This window comes from Mytilus trossulus, chromosome 10, assembly GCF_036588685.1.
Source record: "Mytilus trossulus isolate FHL-02 chromosome 10, PNRI_Mtr1.1.1.hap1, whole genome shotgun sequence".
In the NCBI taxonomy this organism is placed as follows: domain Eukaryota; kingdom Metazoa; phylum Mollusca; class Bivalvia; order Mytilida; family Mytilidae; genus Mytilus; species Mytilus trossulus.
Genome location: NC_086382.1, coordinates 64840475 through 64862202, shown reverse-complemented (window position 1 = coordinate 64862202; position 21728 = coordinate 64840475). Strand labels below are relative to the sequence as shown.

General features: G+C 30.9%; 1 protein-coding gene across 2 annotated transcripts in view; it reads left to right on the top strand.

Moving 5' to 3' along the window:
• LOC134688378 (uncharacterized) overlaps positions 1 to 21728 on the top strand; it is a 240308-nt gene that overhangs the window by 138914 nt on the left and 79666 nt on the right. Inside the window, exon 3 of one of the 2 annotated variants that reach the window (XM_063549057.1) lies at positions 521 to 573. The exons of the other annotated variant lie outside the window; for it this stretch is intronic. The gene's annotated coding sequence lies outside the window, so the exon portion shown is untranslated. The remainder of the gene's footprint in view (positions 1 to 520; positions 574 to 21728) is intronic. 2 annotated transcript variants of the gene reach the window in all.

Sequence of the window (21728 nt, the reverse complement as noted above, 5' to 3'; positions counted from 1 at the left end):
TTATATATGTTGTGTTCAGACGTTTATTTGAGACTATAATCGCACTTCTAAAAATCAAAAAGCAAACACTTGTTTAAAATATAAAGTATAAAAGACATGGTTAGATTATTCTTCGTCTTCATTATCCCACGTTAGAACTCATTCTTTACAAATCTATACACATACTCATTAGAGATAGAATTTAAATTTAACCTTCAGATTTTTCTCCTTTAACTTCTAAAAGAAACATCTTGTGTTACTAGCTCTATGGTTTTTGTTATGAGATAGTCTGTTTGTATGTATGTTGGATTCATTCTTGTATCAGGTTTTTTTTTGTAATTTCGTTGGTGTTTTTTATCACTGTTATAATTTTTGCCTCGGTTATGGTTTGTGATTCGGATTTGCTTTCGATTTATTGATTATTGACTTTTGAAAAACGGTATGCTACAATTGCCTTTATTTTTTTCCCTTTTGGCTAATATATTTGGTACACAAATATATATGTACATTTGTATAAACGTATATCTAAATTTCATTTCAGATTTGTGCCAATATATCAGCATTGCATTGAAAAATTAAAGATGTGATAAATTGGTAAGTTTGTAACAATGTAAACTTTCTCCATTAATATTTTCTGAAAGTTATTAATTGTAAGACAGTTTTACAAGCATAACGTAAAAGATAACATTTCCGACATATTCTTGAAATTTCTACAAAATTCATTAATTTACGAACACATGTCCTACTATAATTTTTAATGGGATGTCATAAAATTATCAATAAATATCGCTCTACATGTCTAAGGCATCAATGGTTTGTCAAATTCTGTGTAAAATAATATGATGTTATTAAGACATTGTGGATGTATGCATTCATCTAGGAAAATATCTTTATCTGAAAGTGCCAAATAAAAAATAATTTATACACATAACTTAGACTGATAATATGGTGAGTATTCAACATATTATGAGCGTGTATATACAAATTACAGCATATGTTATGTTTGGAAGAAGTTATTTCATTATCGAAAAGTCATTAATTCTTGTAGTATCTGAACAAAAGTGTGCGGCCACACGAAGATAGTATTTAAACAATGTCTAACAATTTGTTTAGGTTTTTTTTGTTGTAATGGAAAATGAATTTTAATTCTATTGTCTTCCGATTAAAAACAAAAGTCGCTTTATTTTTAAGTACACTTAGCTATTGACACAACCTGATAATAATAAACAAACTTTTGATATTTTATCACTCCTTCCTCAAATACGAAACCTTGACCAGGCATAACCTAACATCTTGTGATCTAGTTTCTGATTAATTTGACTGTAAATTGGAATATATTGCTCAAAATGATTAATTCGAGGTGTTTGTAAGAACGTGTATGGGTTCATCAGACGGTTTTAAGTTCTCATGAGTTTTGTTGTAATGAAAATTTGTTTCTCGTATTTCAGTAAGACTTGTGTTTTTCTGTCAAGAAATAGGATTAGCTTGTTATTAGATAGGAATTTTAAATTAAAACTTAATAAGATAGAGTGATTGTAACGCATACATTATCGAGTGTATATGTAAAACCTTAGGTGGAAGGGATTGGTATAATACCTACAAATGATATTTATCATAGGAGAAAAAATGTTAATCACTTAAGCTTGTGCTTTATTATCGTAAAAATTGTAACGGATAGAGTATCACACAGTATTTAATCAATACAGTTTTTATGCAAAAATACTACAATTAGAGAGGCAAGGTCATTAGGAATTGAAAAAGAAAATGAAAATCCAAATTAAGGGATATCACAACGGGATACAAATAAGAAAATATCGAAGCTTTATTATCTATAGTGTGAATAGTCGACAGATTAATTTTTAGTTCATACAATAACAAAAGAAAGACATTTGATAATACATTTCAAAGTCTTAACTCAATCTGGATTTAGTTGTATTTGTTTGATAAGGACAAATTGAAGTCACCTAAATATAATTCACGTTCTATGAACCGCAGCTGTTCCAAAGATCATATTACTGGTTTGTTTTTAACATATGAATTTAGCCAGGAGTTCTATACATAAATTTAAGAGGGTTTGAAATTGACCTAACTGTACTGCTAACAATTGTTTCTGCTTATAAAGATTATGGAAAGATCAATTAGTTTATTAAATATCTTCTGTTTACTAAATCAAACTAAGAAACCATACCACTGATTTTATGACATCATGACGAACAAAACAATCAATTAACCTTCTATGTATTCTATTGCGTGATGCAATAGCAGAAAAGATTTAGTCATAAAGGTTATAAAAGCGGAAAGTAAGATTAATTTTAAAATTATAGATATGTCAGTTGTATTTCAAAGAAATTATAGGAGAGATGTATGACTTGTTCTCTTTGACTGTCGTACAAGTGAGAGGTTTAGCGCTATAAAACCAAGTTAAATCCACAATTTTCTTAATTTGAAAATGCCTGTACGAAGCTAGGAATATGACAGGAATATGATATGTGTTGTACATTCGTTTGAAGTGTTTTATCATTTAGTGTTCCCATTTGATTGGGGGCTTTCCGTTTAGAATTATCCTCAGAATTTTATTTTTTGTTGAATATAGATAAATTGTATGTATGTCTTTTTTTAACAATAGTTATAGTTAAGGATGTCTGCCAGTCATGTTTTGGAAGTTTTGTCAGATTTTTAGAATCTTCTGGTTTATCCATTTGAATGCCTTAAAAAAAATGCCCATGAACCCCCATTTTTCTTTTTATAAATCTTTTACATGTATAATTATACGCCATTTGTAATAGTCTCATAAAATCTATATTATTTTTTCATAGTATCTGATTACTTTGACTGGTCAATGATAAAGCCATGAAAAATCAAGAGAGAACATTTTCCCGCCAAAATTCCAATGGCTTATATCTCAAAAAAGAGCACATTGACCCCTATATTTTTTTTGCTTTTTTGAACCCTCAATTAATCCTCTTTCAATATATACTAGTTTCATGAAAAGTTATTTATTTTAAAACTGAGCAGCAACATCCTTAAACGAAACTATTATAAATGGAAAATAATATTCAAATATATTATTGTTTCTCAATTCTACTTATAAAGTATATTCCTTGATATGTTGACCATCTGAACTCGCCATGGGAGTGAATGGTTTTCAATCTTTTATTTTCTGTGCATTGCTGTGTGAATATATTGCTCTTGGTAATGTTTTTATGATTTTTATGATATTGCTCATTCTATGAAATACGTCATTTGATTGACTTGTGATTTCTTTAGAGATTTGAATTTCATTTCATACGTTATTTGATCAATATCTCAAATGATAATTGCTTAAATACAAGCATAAATAATCGATATTATTTTTTCGGTTCGATGTGAGAGGCATTCAATGTATATCAAAATATGTCTTAGAAACTTTAAAACTATCATACGTTCTGTTTACGAAGAAGTATTTCAATTTCAAATTCAGACAATAAACATCTTGTCATGACAATGCTATTAAAAAAAAAGAAAAATAACAAACCAAACTCCGGAAAACATTTAAAACGGAAAGTTCGTAATGAATTAAAATGGCAATATAAGAATCTCAAACACATCAAACGAATGGATAAACAACTGTCATATTCCTGACTTGTTACAGGTATTTTCTTATGTCGAAAATGGTGAATTAAACCAGGTTTCATAGCTAGCTTAACATTTCACTTGTATGACAGTCGCATGAAATTCAACGTAGTGTTTAAAACCAATCTTCCTAATAATCATTGAAAAATATACAAAATATACAACTTTTTTCAGCAGGTATAATACATAGTTGATTCTGTAATTTTTTCTCGTTTAAATTCTTTAATTTTTTGCTTCGTTACTGACATGATTTAACATACTTTACTAAATTGTCTGTTTATAAATTTTGAAATTATTATGAAACTAAGGTTTCAACTCCCTCAGGCTAAGTTGGCTTTAGACTAATTTGGCTATTTATTTTTGGTATTTTTGACATATAGCTCTTCAACGATTTTCGGTACTTGTACATCTTCGGATTTCAAATGTTTGGCTTTGAGCGTTCCTGATGAAGGTAAATCCAGAAAAGCGCTTCAGACGCAATAAATTATAAAACGTGTTGTTTTCCAATTTTTACATCACTGGGTCGATACCTCTGCTGGTGGATTGTCAGTCCCCGAGGGTATCATCAGCTCAGTAGTCAGTGCTTCGGTACTGACATGATTTAACATACTTTACTAAAATTGTCTGTTTATAAATTTTGAAATTATTATGAAACTAAGATTTCATCTCCCTCAGGCAAAGTTGGCTTTAGACTAATTTGGCTATTTATTTTTGGTATTTTTGACATATAGCTCTTCAACGATTTTCGGTACTTGTACATCTTCGGATTTCAAATGTTTGGCTTCGAGCGTTCCTGATGAAGGTAAATCCAGAAAAGCGCTTCGGATGCAATAAATTATAAAACGTGTTGTTTTCCATTTTTTACATCACTGGGTCGATACCTCTGCTGGTGGACTGTCAGTCCCCGAGGGTATCATCAGCTCAGTAGTCAGTGCTTCGGTACTGACATGATTTAACATACTTTACTAAAATTGTCTGTTTATAAATTTTGAAATTATTATGAAACTAAGGTTTCAACTCCCTCAGGCTAAGTTGGCTTTAGACTAAATTGGCTATTTATTTTTGGTATTTTTGACATATAGCTCTTCAACGATTTTCGGTACTTGTACATCTTCGGATTTCAAATGTTTGGCTTTGAGCGTTCCTGATGAAGGTAAATCCAGAAAAGCGCTTCGGACGCAATAAATTATAAAACGTGTTGTTTTCCATTTTTTACATCACTGGGTCGATACCTCTGCTGGTGGATTGTCAGTCCCCGAGGGTATCATCAGCTCAGTAGTCAGTGCTTCGGTACTGACATGATTTAACATACTTTACTAAAATTGTCTGTTTATAAATTTTGAAATTATTATGAAACTAAGGTTTCATCTCCCTCAGGCAAAGTTGGCTTTAGACTAATTTGGCTATTTATTTTTGGTATTTTCGACATATAGCTCTTCAACGATTTTCGGTACTTGTACATCTTCGGATTTCAAATGTTTGGCTTTGAGCGTTCCTGATGAAGGTAATTTCAGAAAAGCGCTTTGGACGCAATAAATTATAAAACGTGTTGTTTTCCATTTTTTAACACTGCGGGCTCATTTAGAGTACACATTGTTTGATATAAAAGAAACTATTTTCAAGCTTCAAGGGAACATTCATATTATTATTCAATGTCTCAATTTTCAAAAATCTATTTGAAACTATAAATTTTGATATTTAAAATGTCATTATGCCAAGTATAAACAACAAACACAGGATTATAAACTTCCAATTTATTGATTTTCATCAAAAAGTTTAAGTTTCAGACAAGTCGTAATGAAAGAAACACTTTTTTCTAATATTATAATATATGATCTATCAAAGGCAGGAACACAAACTTCAACGGATTATGTTGTTATCGACGTTTGAACTTCTCTTCTGAACTAATCTTCACACAATTCCTTCATACATCTTAAGTTGAAATTCATGTGTACCAAAATAAGGGGAAACGTAAGTACGGGTTTTCTTAAAGCAGTTGCAACTTTGGAAAATATTTAACTATAAATCTTCATTACCTCGTTTTAGATCATAGTAAACTACTTGATACACTTGCTAAAACATAACTAACTTAACTGACTGAGAATCTTAACCACATTAACCGAACTAATAATACTTCCAGTTGAACCTTGATATTATGTTTGACAGTTCATACTAAATAAATTCGAAGATGATGAAGTATTGCCAATACGACAAATTTCTAACAAATATCTATCAAATAATGTCAAGAATGTAAATAAATATAGATCATCGAATAGCATTACAATTTCTTTTGACGGTTGTTGTAGAAAAATCAGTTTCAATAGAACGGATACTTGAATACATTTGTAGTTAGAAATATACAGAAGGAATTATTGTTACGTGTGGCAAATGTCCGACACTCCGACAGATTATCGAATAATTTGAATACATGTAACCATGTATCCGTTTAATCTGTATTATTTGAATTAAAATCGTTTATTCGTTTAATGGAGATTACATCTTGTGTCAATGCTTTTTATATTCTATCATTGTTTTTTGTAAGATAGTGTTTCATATCTAGATATCAATGTCAAGATCTAAATTCCAGTCAATTATTGCTGTTGTTTGGGTTTATCTTAACTACTTGAGAGGCAAAAGGTACCAGAGTGACATTCTAACTCATATATCAAAAATAACGGACTACGTAATATAATAACGTGGTCGGGTCTTGTTTGTTAATTTTATCTTTATCATAAAATGAAGAAGAAAAAGTAATTCGTATAACGATTATTTTGAAATACTTGACAAATGTGCTAAAATGATAATGAAATATGTTATTTGAATAATTGCAGGCTTCTATGGCATTTTTTTCCTGGTAAAGAGTTGTCTTATTGACACTTATTAATGATCTAATTAATATAATGATTATAATTGTCAATACATGTACCAGTCTACCTAGACAAAAAACGAGGATGATCTCGGATAATCTAGATGGTTGAACACAAACCGATACACATGTATCACACTGTATGTTCAATTATATTTCTCATTTGGCGATGACATACATAAAGGCGCGCGGTAGTAAGGTAGTGACAATTGGAATGCTACCAGTCCTTTACCCAAACAGCATGACGACTAGTAGATGATTTTCGAACATCGCTATACTACTGTTGCATTATCTAGCACCACCGGACCGGAATACCCGCTGGTTGACGAGCGGTCTCCGAGGATTCTACCAGTCCGGTAGCCTAACAGCATGAAACCTAGTAGATGAATTTCGAACAGCGGTATACTACTGTTGCATTTATTTAGCACCACCGAACCGGAATTCCCGCTGGTTGACAAGCGGTCCCCGAGGATTCTACCAGTCTGGTAGCCTAACAGCATAAAAACGAGTATTTCAATTTCGAAGAGCGGTATATTTCTACTGCCATTGTCTACCGTGGTTATCTGTAACACCGATGTTAAAAAATAATCAATCAACTCGTGATGGGTTAATCTTTTCCACTAGAAACCCTTAATTTTAAAGCGTTATATTATGCTTCAAAAAATCAATAGTTAAATTTCTATTCTAAGTAGCTTTATCATAAAAGAAGATTTCCCGTCCCTAAAGCTAGAAATTTTTGAAGAAGCATGTCATTCTTTAAATGAACAAAATCTACTTATTTTTTTATGAATTTGTCTCTAATTTTTTACAATTGATCACAGTTAATAACCAAACTCAGTAGACATCTGTCTTAATTTCATTTGATAGGAAAACAAATTTAAAATTTACCGAAGTTTTCTCGAGATTGTTGTTTTAAATAATCAAGAACGTTCTAATTATATCGACACAATTTACCCAAGGGAACCAAATTTAAATAAATCTAATATAAATTGCGTTAATTGTCTTTTGCTATTTTTATTGATATTCCATAGTTTGCTGTTAAGGTTAATTTAATTTTAATGGTACATGTAGTTTTGCCTTTCCCATTGGTGTGTCCATTGTCGAAATCGTTTGATATGCCCATTTGTGTCTGGAGACGTAGTTATGTTCACTAAACGAAACACAAATATTTGATCTTATTTCTATGAAGAGATTTCGTAACTTTTTAGTTAATTCTTTCATAGATACGAATACTTTTTTAGAATATGATATTCTCAATTTAACACATACATTGTTTACTTGTACAGACCCCATGAATTTGTAAGTTTCTTTACAAGGACTATGTATTTACAGTTGTATAACTACCTTTTAACACTGTATCTTTCAGTTCTACCAATTGACAAATAACAAAAAATGTCTGATTCTACACCAATGCCCTGGTTTTTTTCAATACACTATTGATTCTAATATATTAGTTTTGGACAAGGTCATAATTTTTGTCGAAAACAGTAGAACGCGTTTTGATCCTTAATCCATTGGATGTGTAAAATTTGTTTTATCTATTAGCAGATCTGATAATTCAAGCTCTTTTGCAATTCTGCTGACCAAGATATGATGAGGATTGAGAGCGATAATATTTTCTGTCGAGCAATCCGGTGGAATATGTTTTGTGTCTATATAGGAGATGCATTTCTTCTTTCTATACACTACGATGGATTTCAAAAATATCATATAGACACAACAAAACACCATCTGTTAGATGATAAAATTGAGAATGGAAATGGGGAATGTGTCAAAGAGACAACAACCCGACCAAATAAAAACAACAGCAGAAGGTCACCAACAGGTCTTCAATGTAGCGAGAAATTCCCGCACCCGGAGGCGTCCTTCAGCTGACCCCTAAACAAATATGTACTAGTACGTTTTTGTTTTATATCAAATAGTTCAAACAATTATTTGTATATTACATTTCTACATTTCATTTCACTCTCACTTAGCCAAACATTTATTATGACACTTGTCGTTTTCAGACTTTGATGTGATTTTAATAATGTATATGCTAACATTGTAACAAAGTGATTCTGTGTTTTCCCTTCAAATATACCTCGTTACTATCAGCACTAAGGGAATACAATATTTCTGTGTTATTAACACAAGTAAAGTGAATGGGTAATTGTGTACTCCATAGACAAAAAATTGTTTGAAATAACACATGAAAATGATATGATTAACTTGGGTATAATATTGAGAAACTTGTACAAAAGATTATCATATTGATTTCAATCTTCGTCGGACACTCGTATGATATTATCTAATGCGTTGTTTTTATTTATATCTCCTTCGAAGCCTATGATTCTGTGATGTTACAATTTAAGCCTTGATTTGAGTAGCCCAGAAACGTTATATTGTATTACACTACAATAAACAGTCATCAAAATGCAAATATTACAAAAGCATTATGATGTCCAACAACAGTTTATTGTTTATTAATATGACACAGAGATGAAATATTGTCATTATTGAACGCATTATGGCTAATCAGTCAGCTTTATGGAATATTTCTAAGGAAAAGAGGAACTTTACATAAAATATTTGTCATGTAGTATTTGATTAAAATTGCATAACTATACTATTATTCAGTTTGTAACCCAAAGTGTATCTTTATCTTTAAACTTCTAAACCTTCATTGGAATTCATATTGTATATAAACACCAAACATTTTCACATACTTAACGTCCTCAAGCTAGCTTCGTTTTTAAAACTGTAAATGATATTACAAAACAATTGTATTTTTATGTTTTAACTACCGTATCGCTTCTGTCGACATGTGTTCTGGCCTTATTATTCTTCAGTTCATTGATATTTAGCACACAAACTGTTCGGAAGTCGATCTTTAATGCTCTTTAACCTTATATGGCCTTTTAACATTTTAGGATTTGAGCTTCATCCATGTATCTTTTGTAGACGAAACGCTCGTCTGATGCATGAAATTAAAAACCTGGTATATTTGATGCGTTTTGTAATATATATAAGGGACAGACATTCAAGTTTTTATTCTTCTAAACTTGACACATCCTTCCATTCCTGGACGACTGAACGTAAATAAGCTATGAAATCTCCAAGGTTGATTAAATTGTAAACTTTAAACGTTATTTAGTGAATCTAGCAATATAAAACGAAATGTAACCATCACAAAGAAGATTCCCGTTGGATACAAAATGGAGGGTTCTCATAATGCATTTTTGTTCTAATCTTAGATCGGCTTAAGGTTGTTCCTTTTGTTTTGTTAAGTATTATCATTTATATAATATTGGCTTACTTAAAAAAGAATAAAAAGTACTCTGCACTTCATTTGAAAGATTTTTCATTTAATAACCAAAACGTGTAGTGCAAGAACAAAAGCAGATAAAGAACTTTTTATTTCAAAAGACGGGCAATTAATTATCTAACAGGTAAATGATACACTGTTATTCTTGAATCAAAAATATATCTCTTTGAAAACATTTGTTTGTGTGTGTTATTTTCCCGGTTTAGAAGTAATTAAAAGCAGTACAAATGTGTTGCATAAAGTAGTTACTTTTATTAAGCCTTCCAATCAATTATTTCAAGTCACGAATAGTCTCCATAGATCATTTTTAATCAGACAATGAATTCGTTCAAGATGAGGTGTTAAATTATGAATCGCTTAATTTGCAAACTATTTGCACAAAAACACCAGTTAGTGAGAAACCATACCTTTACATTCAATTAGATATTGCATAATACTTTAAAAAATATGTTCTTAAATGAAACATACGTGGCACAATGTATGTTTAAAAGAACTTATGGTTTTAAACTAGTAATTTTGGGGCCCTTTATAGATTATTGTTCGGTGTGGGCCAAGGATCCGTGTTGAAGGCTGTGCATTGACCTATAATGGTTTATCTTTATAAATTGTTATTTGGATGGAGAGTTTTCTCATTTGCACCATACCACATTTTCCTATATCCATTTATTATATACTTTCGACATTGTTTTATGTGTTTTTACCCACCACCTTGGCGTTGAAAAACGCACAAAACCAGATCAAAATAAGTAGAAATTTCAGAAAAAAATTAAATATAGAGACATCCAAATGACCCAAATCTCACTTCTCGTTTATCAGACCACTAATAAAATGCTACATCGATAGTCATACTATTAATTTTTGTTTTGGTTATCGTTTCTAGTTAGTCCTTAAACCATTTTCAAAAGTTTCATTTTGTTTAAAAAAAAAAAAAAGACACATTACCTCAACGGATCAAGACTACAAAACTACAGTTAGAACAAGTCTTGTTTATACCTTCATGATGCGAACAACGGGTGTTCTCCAAACACAATACTGTTCTACATGTTTTACAGTAACCTTTAATAATTATTATAGTATATTGGTTTCATTTTCAAACGATATTGATTCCTTGTAAACACCTTACCCATTATAGAAATTTAGATGATACTTTTGTTTGTTTTTTTCAATCAAACTGAATTTGATTTCCATCGGGTAAATAATAGTTCATTGTAGATAAGCAAGTATAAACATGTTATACAGTTTATATATCGGGCTGCACTGCAATATTTTAATAAAATATAATTCTTCTTCACATAATTTAATCTTTGCAATCATTCATGGTTTACTCTTCAGATCAATTGAGCTGATGCAATTATTTCTAAATATATAATCTAATTGTTTTTCAGTAACACTGTTGAAATAGTGAATGCACGAAACTATTTGATCCATTATACAGCAAGCAAAAATCTCAAGGGATATTTGATTCTGCTTATTGATGAATTGTCATAAAACACATGCACTGCTCTGGTAGTCTGGTACATGTATTTATTCTCTTTAAACTGGAACTCACAAATCAATGGGTATAACCAAATTGATAATTCTTTAAGCAGAAATTGATTTGGGATAATTTCATTGCTTTTACACATAATATGACATATTTACTCATCGTTGAAAAGTCACATAAAACCCGTAGTGAAGACCGCAAGTCTTTATCTGTTGTAGTTTGGGAGATGGGGTTCATTTCGGGAAAAACTCAATGACATTAAATCATGTGATACGATCTATAATCCACTATCCCAAAAACAATGCAACAACCAATTACCAAGGGATTTATAACAATACATCGGGTCACCCGTGTGTAGTGTTGTGTGGCTGCTTCTAAGGGTAAAAATTATCGTGAACTCTTTAATCAGTTAAATATTATCTAAATGTTCTAAAATATTATTTTTCATTTGTTATTCAGAATTGTTAGTTTTCCATCGTCAATTTGCTTGTGTGTTTCTACTAAACATATGAAACAACGTGTCTTAATCGGAATAGAATATAATCAGATCTTGCTTAATTATATAAATAACCAATATTTGCGCAAAAAAACACCCGCTTTGCAAAAAATAAAACAAATTATATGTATCCTTTATAAACCAATTATTGGAATAAACAAAGGACTATGCGTATTTGTCTTTGCATTTTAATTTGAAAATGTGAAAAACATTTATATTTACCCAGATTAAATCACTTAGTTATTGTTAATCTGTATATTGTACCTTTTAGTATAATTAAGTTAAAGAAAATTGGCAAACCCTTGAATTATGATGATTTCACATTTTTAACAAAAACTACTTGTTATATAAATCTATAATTTTGTTATTTATATAGTTTTACGATATGACGTAAACATCTATGAAACCATTAATTTAAATACTGTCGTTTACCACAAAGACATGGTCTTTTTATCACGCCACAATAGAAAACTTCAAAGAAACCAAGAATAGTTGACGTCATAATACAATTTTGACCAATCTATTCCAAAAACAGTTATATCACTTGTGAAAATAGTGAAAACATAGAGAAAATATAAATTAACAACGGTTCCATATAATAAACGTTTTTCTCATTCACAAAATGACTGTATCAACTCGAAAATCTATGACAATCATTCTTACAAAACAAAAGATGTAGTATTATTGCCCAGGAGACAACTCTCCACTATATGTCACCGTATGGCTTTCAACAATGAGCAAAGACCATGCATATTCACCTATAAAAGACCCCGAAATTACAAATGTAAAACAAATAACACGAGAATACTAACGGACGAATTAATGTACCAAAAAAATGAATATGTAACAAAGCATCAAACGACAAACACTGAAACTCAGGCTCCTAAACATGAATGTCTATGTTAATGAGTTGTACAAAATATTTATCAACCGCTACTTTTTAAACCTTATTTTAAAAGATTCATAATGGTAAGGAAACACATTTACATTCAAAGTTATCTTCATAGAAATGCATGCTACTTTATTAAGCATTTTAAACATTTATAAGGTAGTGCTAATACATTGACGTCAAGATGTTTTAAAGGACCATGTTCTAAGTAAATATTAAACAAATATACCTTATTATATTACAATGTGTAAATGTCCTTGATACAGATAGTAAATTCCTGTTGGCAAATTTAACACAATCGCCCTCAATGGAAAGTGAATACCCTTATGCCTTTAAAGAATTATTTGCGGCCTTAAAATGGTTAATTCATTGTGTTATTAAACTTATCTGTATCACAAACACCGATAATTAAATCCTATATGAAACTGAAAGCACTAGTTAGAAAACAGAAATACGTACAGCGGAATTGTTACTGGATGCTACAACAAATCAAATTAAATAAATATCCTAGACAATTTATACGTACTGGAAATTTACTATGTTCAGTTACGTGATTAAGGAAATGACCTCCGGGACATTTAAACTTTTAAGGACACTATATATATATATACTTGATTCGTTTGACGTTTGTTTTCCTTTAAAAAGAACATAAACAATAGAGTCAAAATATATTACAGAATTATCATAATGACTACAACATTAAGAGAAATGTTTATATGTAGCCTAAAGGGTTTATCATCTCCCTTATATTTATAGATATAAGATGAGCTATGATAATAGTTACTTTTCAAATTGTAGAGCATAAAATTTACAATATTTCTTCCCATTCAGCTTTATCAAATCCACTTCCACGGTTCAGCTTGAGTATACATTGTAGTATTAATTAAGAATAAATTGAAAATGGAAATGGAGAATGGACCAAAAAGACAACAACCCGACCAAACAGCTGACATGATATATTACGTGAAAATAAGATAAATAAATATCTTACATGCCACCTTTTTTTCTGCTGCCCGGCATTGACACTGAACCGTACGAATATACATATTTTTCAAAACAACGATATGGATGTGATTACAAAACTGTCGTACATTATGTTAACAGTCCAGACTGTTTTATACAATCAAAACCAAACTTTAGGCATGATGAAAAACAAGTCCTGTAGATCCATTAGTTAACAATCACAAGGTATCGACAAAATGACTCCTCTGTTATAGGAATTCCGAGGTAAATTAAAATTGAACGTCCCCTATCATATGGTACAATTAATGTTTGCTCATTGGTGAAAGCTAGCAGAATTCATCCGCTGTGTATTCTTAGAATCTTGTACATTTGGTGCGTATTAAATTTCATTCAGACAGAATTCCAATGGGGACTAACTGTGCACCACTTATTGCGGACCTCTTTTTGTATTGTTACGAGTTACAATTTATGACAAAAATAAGCAAAGACCCATCAAAACAACATCTGATAAACAAATTTAATAATACTTTTAGATATTTGGATGATATTTTGGCTCTCAATAATGACGACTTCAGTATGTATATTAATGAAATTTATCCTGGTGAACTCACTTTAAATAAAGCTAATACTAACAATGACCACTGCCCTTTCCTCGATCTTGATATCTATATCACTAACGGAAAGCTGAATACTAAAATTTATGATAAAAGGGATGATTTTTCATTTCCTATCGTTAATTATCCGTTTTTAGATGGTGACGTTCCCTTGTCACCATCTTACGGTGTTTATATATCTCAACTTGTACGATTCGCTCGTGTATGTAACAATGTTTTAGATTTTAACGAGAGAAATTTATGTATTACTGAAAAATTATTACACCAGGGTTTTCGATATCACAAACTAGTCAAAACATTTACTAAATTTTATCATCGGTATAAAGACATCATTCGTAAATATAGCTCAACATGCAGACTTTTTATACGTTCAGGTATTTCACATCCAATTTTTTATGGAAATATTCTTTATAAAGCACAAAGGTGTCAGTATTCACCTCATACACTTACAAAACCTTTGAATAGACTTATTAAGAAGGGATATAATTACGATACTGTTGTCAAGTCATTAAAGATTGCATATTTTGGCGTTAATATTGAGTCACTGATAAGGTCTTTGCGTCGGAACTAAACACATTTATTCTAAAAACAGTTGTTGGCATGACACGGGTTATGTTCTTCTCATATATGTTATGATGGTATGATACTAAACCCCTTACGGGAAGGATTGTGCCTGATGTTCATATGATGAAATCATAATCTTTCAGTCAGTTTAATTGAAGTCTGGAGCTGGCATGTCAGTTAACTGCTAGTAGTCTGTTGTTATTTATGTATTATTGTCATTTTGTTTATTTTCTTTGGTTACATCTTCTGACATCAGACTCGGACTTCTCTTGAACTGAATTTTAATGTGCGTATTGTTATGCTTTTACTTTTCTACACTGGTTAGAGGTATAGGGGGAGGGTTGAGATCTCACAAACATGTTTAACCCCGCCGCATTTTTGCGCCTGTCCCAAGTCAGGAGCCTCTGGCCTTTGTTAGTCTTGTATTATTTAAATTTTAGTTTCTTGTGTACAATTTGGAAATTAGTATGGCGTTCATTATCACTGAACTAGTATATATTTGTTTAGGGGCCAGCTGAAGGACGACTCCGGGTGTGGGAATTTCTCGCTACATTGAAGACCTGTTGGTGACCTTCTGCTGTTGTGTTTTTTTATTTTGGTCGGGTTGTTGTCTCTTTGACACATTCCCCATTTCCATTCTCAATTTTATTTTTAAGAATAGTTATTGCTAATACAAAACTGTATCCGTAATATATTTTGTTGTAATCTACTCTAGCCTCCATTTCTAAAGAAGATTAACGACTTTTCTTAAAATAGCAGTTATAATTTAGTTAATATAATGTATAAGTCGTTCATTGTGATAATTTGTCTGTTTCCTATTGCTGAAACGTAAAGAGATAGTCAATGATCGGTCATATGACTCCATTATGGTTCTACTGCAATGTACTTTATTTCATTAAAATCCATGATAACTTCAGTTTATATGTCAGATATTGGCGCCCGTATATCCAGCGCCGTTTCCTCTTGATGTATTTAAGAAGATGTGGTATACGTACCAGTAACAGATCTCTGCATTGAATTCACAATGTATAAAAACTTTTCAATTTAAGGTCAAAGTACGGCCCTTTTTTTACTCTTTTATATCACTGTTTCGCCTCCCGTTATGGCAATTGTTATACATTTGTTCAAAAGGCAAGAAATAGTATATGTCTACAACTATAGAATGCTTGTGTTAAAAAACAAATATTTTAACAAAAGTTATTCAAGTCAGTTAACTGCCCGTACTCTCAGATCTGAACTTTGCTGCGTTTTTTTTTGTGTTGTGAATACAATCACACGACCGGTCTTTGTTTTAGATAGATTTTTATGCGTATGGTATGCATCTGATTGCGTAAGCCCTTTCTTAACTGATTATGTAGTTCGTTTTTATGTTGTATTGGTACACCAATGTCAAAGGATAGAATAGGAATAAGTCCATCAAACAAGTTTAACCCCGAAACATATTTATGTATCTGTCCTCAGTCAGAAGCCAGTATTTCAGTTTTTGTCGTTTTTTCGCATTGTTATACTTGTTTTTCGTTATAGGTAAATTTCTCCAATGAATTGTTTCTTATATGTTTAAGTCGTATATTTTCTATCCGACTATGAGATATAGGCTTTTTCCCATTGTTGAAGGTCGTGAATTTGTCTATTATTGCTATTGTCTTATTGGTATCCATACACCATCACCGTATTTCATATTGAAGGTTATATAACAAATACATGTAGTTCAAATCACAACAATACCATGATAATGAATAAAAGTCAATAGTATCAAACAAATAGCTTGACAGGTTGTGCAAATTGGAGCAACCGCAAAAAATAACAGACACTATCAAATTATCATTACTAAGGAAATAAAAACAGTATATAATAGATTATGACATATAAAAATAAATAAATGAAGCACAGTAGAATCTCTACCATAAGCTGTTGTTCAAAAATTCGATAAGAAAAAATGAAAAACAAAGTACGATAAATTAATTATATAATTTTATATAATGCGTTACATACTGTATTGTCAATTTATAACACCTCTGGCACATGCAGTTTTGAAGCTTATACGACAGACGTAAACAACTGCAAATCACTTAAGAGAACATATCTCACACTTTGATAGAGGTTAGCTGCCTACAAGAAAGCTATTAAACTAACGATTCAAAGTGGTCAAATTGGTGTCTCCTTTATGAACGATTGACAGGCTTTTCAGTTGAATGACCGTATGAGATGTCTGTAGCACAGATAACCACTGACATTTGATATTTTTGTAATTTTGTAAGCAAAATGCCGTCCACTTTTCCTTGATTCTGACAACAACAAGTATCACATATAACCGAATTAGTACTCACTAAAAACATGTATTTGTTGTGTATGAATATCGTTTAAAAAAAAAGTCTCCTAAGGTTTCGTGGCATAGTTTTAATAAATAAATGTTTGCCTCTGAATGCTCTTTAACTTTTACATGCTTGGTTTCCTAACTATTTTGATCTGAGCGTCTCTGGTGAGTCTTATGAAGACGAAACGCGCGTCTGATGTATAAATGTATAAGCCTGGTACCATTTGATAACATCTAAAGCCCATTGTTATAGTCAGTTGTTCAAAATCGAAATCGAAATTAAAATTTTCAGTTTCAGGAAGACAGATCATGGAAGATTGGAAATGACTAACAGATTTTTTTTTCTGTAATATCTATTGTAACAATCGACTGTAGCTTCGATTCTGCAAAGCAGATTAACGACATTATATTAAATCAGCATTTATCATTTAACAAATATAATGTAAAAGTCATTTATTTTGATAATGTGTCTATTTCACATGGCTGTAAAATAGAGAGATAGTCAGTGATTGGTCATGTGACTCAATAGAGTATAAAACTGCAATGTGCTTTGTATTTATTAAAGTGCGTGTCAGCCTCTGTTAAATTTTCTTACATTGGCGCCATTATATCCAGCGCTGTTAATACTCATTCATATTATCTTCACTCTCACAAAATTTCACATAGAAATAAACATCACCAAAAACGTTTTTAATTGCAGTATGCTTGAACTTTTTTACATTCAAGTATAAACAAAGGTTATCGTCAAATTCAGTAATGGTAAAATGGTATACTATCTACGACGAATTAATGAATAAATAAAATATGTAGGACAAATAACAGCAACGCGATGATAATTGATGGCAGGGAATATACATCAAACGCATAGCTTGACAAGTTATGTAATTTGCACCGAGCGGGGAAAAATTTCAAACGAAAAAAGGAAGTTCATTACTTAGAACATAAAAACACTATATATTAGATTATGACATTAAAAAAGTAAACCGTTTGTTCTATTTAATTAAGCAGCATAGCATATCTACCATCAACTGCTGTTCAAATAGTCGGAGATTGAAATAAAAAAAAAACTAATGATAAACCAATAATAGGATTTTGGAATCAATATCTATTCTTTAAACGTTTTTTAGTGCATAAAAGACTGTATAACAATGTTATAGCAGTCCATACAGTTACAGCTCTAAAGTTCATTGCGAAAGTAATCCCTGAAAAATATTTTAAACTGCATAGTGGACAGTCACACCTTGATTGATGGTTGATGCTTACAGGAATTACAAGTGGTTGAATTGTTTACATTATTTGAAATTGTATACACCATCACGAGTTTATGGCCGGCATGTGATAACTGTGTTTCGAATCACCACGGATAATTTTTTAATTGTTGGAAGATAAAATTCGTTATCTTTTTCTCGATTTCAATATCATCCTCCGAAATTGCACTTCCAAAGAGTAACACGAAGGATGTCATTAGTTAAGTACATATTTGTTTGTTTTTATAGTGATTAAGATTAAGATTATAACACAGTGTTGACGGTTCTACCCCTATTTTTGAAATGTTTACCTTTTATGTTAGTTCGTTTTGTTCAAAAAATTGTTGTCAATGGAATTTTATGTGAGTTTATCACAAGTGAGATATTTGAATAGATATTAAATTACGGTTAATCAATTTCCGATATAAGCAAAAACATGTACCAAGTCAGGACAACGGCATTGGTTTGATGTGTTTGAGTTTTTAAAATTGCCATTAGATAAGAAAATTTCTGATTTAAATTATTTTTTGGAGCTCTGTATTTTTGTAATGTTCCTTTAAACCATTTTAAATTACTCGTGCAGACCACCAGTTTCAAGATTTCTCTGTTGTGGCTATGTATACTTGTTTGACTCTCGTAGTCTTGTGGTTTGCCATGGCAATGTCAGTTTCTCTCGACTTACGAGTGTTTAATCACCCTTATATATCTTCGCTGACTTGTTATTTCATTTTTTTAACATTCAATACATCTTATGTTTATGAATCCCCAAAAAACTAACAAAACAATTGTTTTCCATTTTAATGAATTAAACAAAAAAGGTTTCAAGCTACATATTGTTCCTTTATACGACCTCTTTTTGGGGAACTTTTTATGGATTGAATTTATTGGTTCCTGTGCTTTTTTTTTTAATGTTTATGTATCGTATTGATAAAACTAAATTGTCATAATCAAAACAGCAGTTTTAAATCATCTTGGTGCATTTATAATCTAGACATTTGTTCTAAAATAAGTCATTTTTAAGGAGGTGTTTATATAACAACAGTTTATCGGAAATTTATGTAATATGCAATCGTTTTCTAGTTCTATCCAATTCAGTTTCACTGCTTAAAAAGCCATACGATACAAGTTTGCATTCTGAAATATGCGTATCGTTTTGACACACACAAAAAAAAAAATTAAAAACACAAAGGTTTTTTTGTAATAAAATTTAAGTTTTTCTAAATATTCAAAAAAAAAATGCTCAGATTTTAACATTTTCGAGAATATTTTGCTTTAATGGAATACGCCTCGGTTCTAAAATAGCGCTGCCATAATTGATCCAATATTGAATACTGTTGAGTTTCCGGAACCATTTTAGTCGGAAACACGTTATATTAAAGAAAAACTTTATTTGTACTGGAATACGGCATTAATCGGCGTCTGTTCCCTTTAAGTTATAATATTGCCAATATAATATATACGCCTGACAATTGTAAAAGTACTGGTTAAAAGGTTCCATTTTCTGAAAAGCGATATAAATGCAATTATGTTCTTGTTCTAACTGTTTGAATTGGATCTATGTAAGAAAACATACCACTTTTATCAACATCAAGGCTGCATTGATGTCTGTTTGTTCTTAGTCGTCTTATTTTAATGTCGATAGAAATTTTAACATTATACCTATAATCTTAATATTATTTTCAGATTATAAGTAATGTTTTTAAAAAAGCAATGTTTGAGAAGGTATTATTAGTATTGAGTCTCATTCTAAAAGGTCATTTAATCAACATGTTTAATAACCTCATCTCAGAGGGTCCTTCGGTTATAATGTTTATTGAATTTTGTAACAAGTATTGACCTGGATAAACCAAACTTTTGTCTAAAGCTACAAAGTACACAAGAGTGGACACATCAGTAAAGTCTGCAAGTACGACTCTTACACAATTCTAACTACGCTTTACTGCCACTACCTAAGGGATGTGAGGCTTGACATAAATAATGGAAATGACAAAGTAATACAATTGTCTAGTATATTGGGTTATGTGAACGAGATTATGGTCCAATAAAATGTTTTTATTCTACAACACTGGTAACAAACTGTGTCTTAAGGTTGTACTTCAGCATTTACCAGTTATTAAATCAAAGTTTGGCAAGTTTGATGAAACTGTTTTATCCTCGTGTTGACATGGAGTTGAATGATGCCTCAAGTTTAAATTTTCCTTCTCCGCAAATGTAATATAACTGTAATAGAAATAGGAAAAATGATATTACGTTGAATGGTGAGTTGTATGTGGACGTAAACGTGCGTCTGACGGCTCAATTATAAGCTTGATACCTGTAATAATTAATTATATAAACATGTATTCTTGTTGGTTTTTTTATTTTTTTATTTTGTTTTGTTTTCGTTGTTATTTTGTCTCAAAAATGTTTCGTTTTTTGTAATTGCCTCTTCTGGAATCATGTCTGATGATTCTTTAACTGATATATTTAATTCGAAAGGGTTATATTCTAACAAAAAATGTTTAACACTTGTTCATGTTTCTGAGCCTGTCCGATCCCATGATTTGAGCTGCTGTCTAAATGTGTAAAATTGGAAAAATTCGCTCATCTTCGACTATACTCAATATCGTCTTTTTAAATTGAAAAGCCGTTTGTACCAGTTTTTTGTTTCTTTATTCAGTTCAAAATAGTGTTCAGTTTTTGGAAATCGTAATGAAAAAAGTGTAGATTTGTTTTCTTTTTTTCCTATTACTTTTTTTTTCCTGTAGCGGATTTAGTTGGACACAAAAGGCTTATGTCACCTTCAATCAGAAAACAAATTTGTACTCTATTGGTTTATTATGCCCCTCCCTCTTTATGTTCAATAAAATAATTCGAACCCTGAACTTCGAACGTTTTGGTATGAATATCAATAAATACATTAAATCTTCTTTCATAACGTAAACCTATCAGGCAGCATGTAACCTTTAAATAACGTTCTTTTTATCTAAAAAGACATTAATTGACATTTTTATATCTTTTTTCTCCTCATCATGCTTATTCCTCTAAACCTCTCAACATTTAACAGGCTTCGCCCTTTATGCTATAAAATTATGTTTGTCCACAGTAACTATTTGTCTTCATTGCAATAATAAAATTCGATAGTAAGCCTTTTTAATCAAATTCGCGCGTGTCGCTAGTAATCATTGGTTTTAAATTAAACCCAAACCTCTAGTATGGAATCATTTATACAATGACACTTACAAAGGATACCCATCATTTAGTCTAGTTATTGAAGGGAATTGGATCAAAATACTATTTTGTATTTATTGAAATAAATAACAGATATGTATAGAATAGGCTAAATAGTTATAACAGTCAGTAGTTTCAAGGTAAAGTATTTTCACATTTTATTGTTTTCAATGGTAACATACTA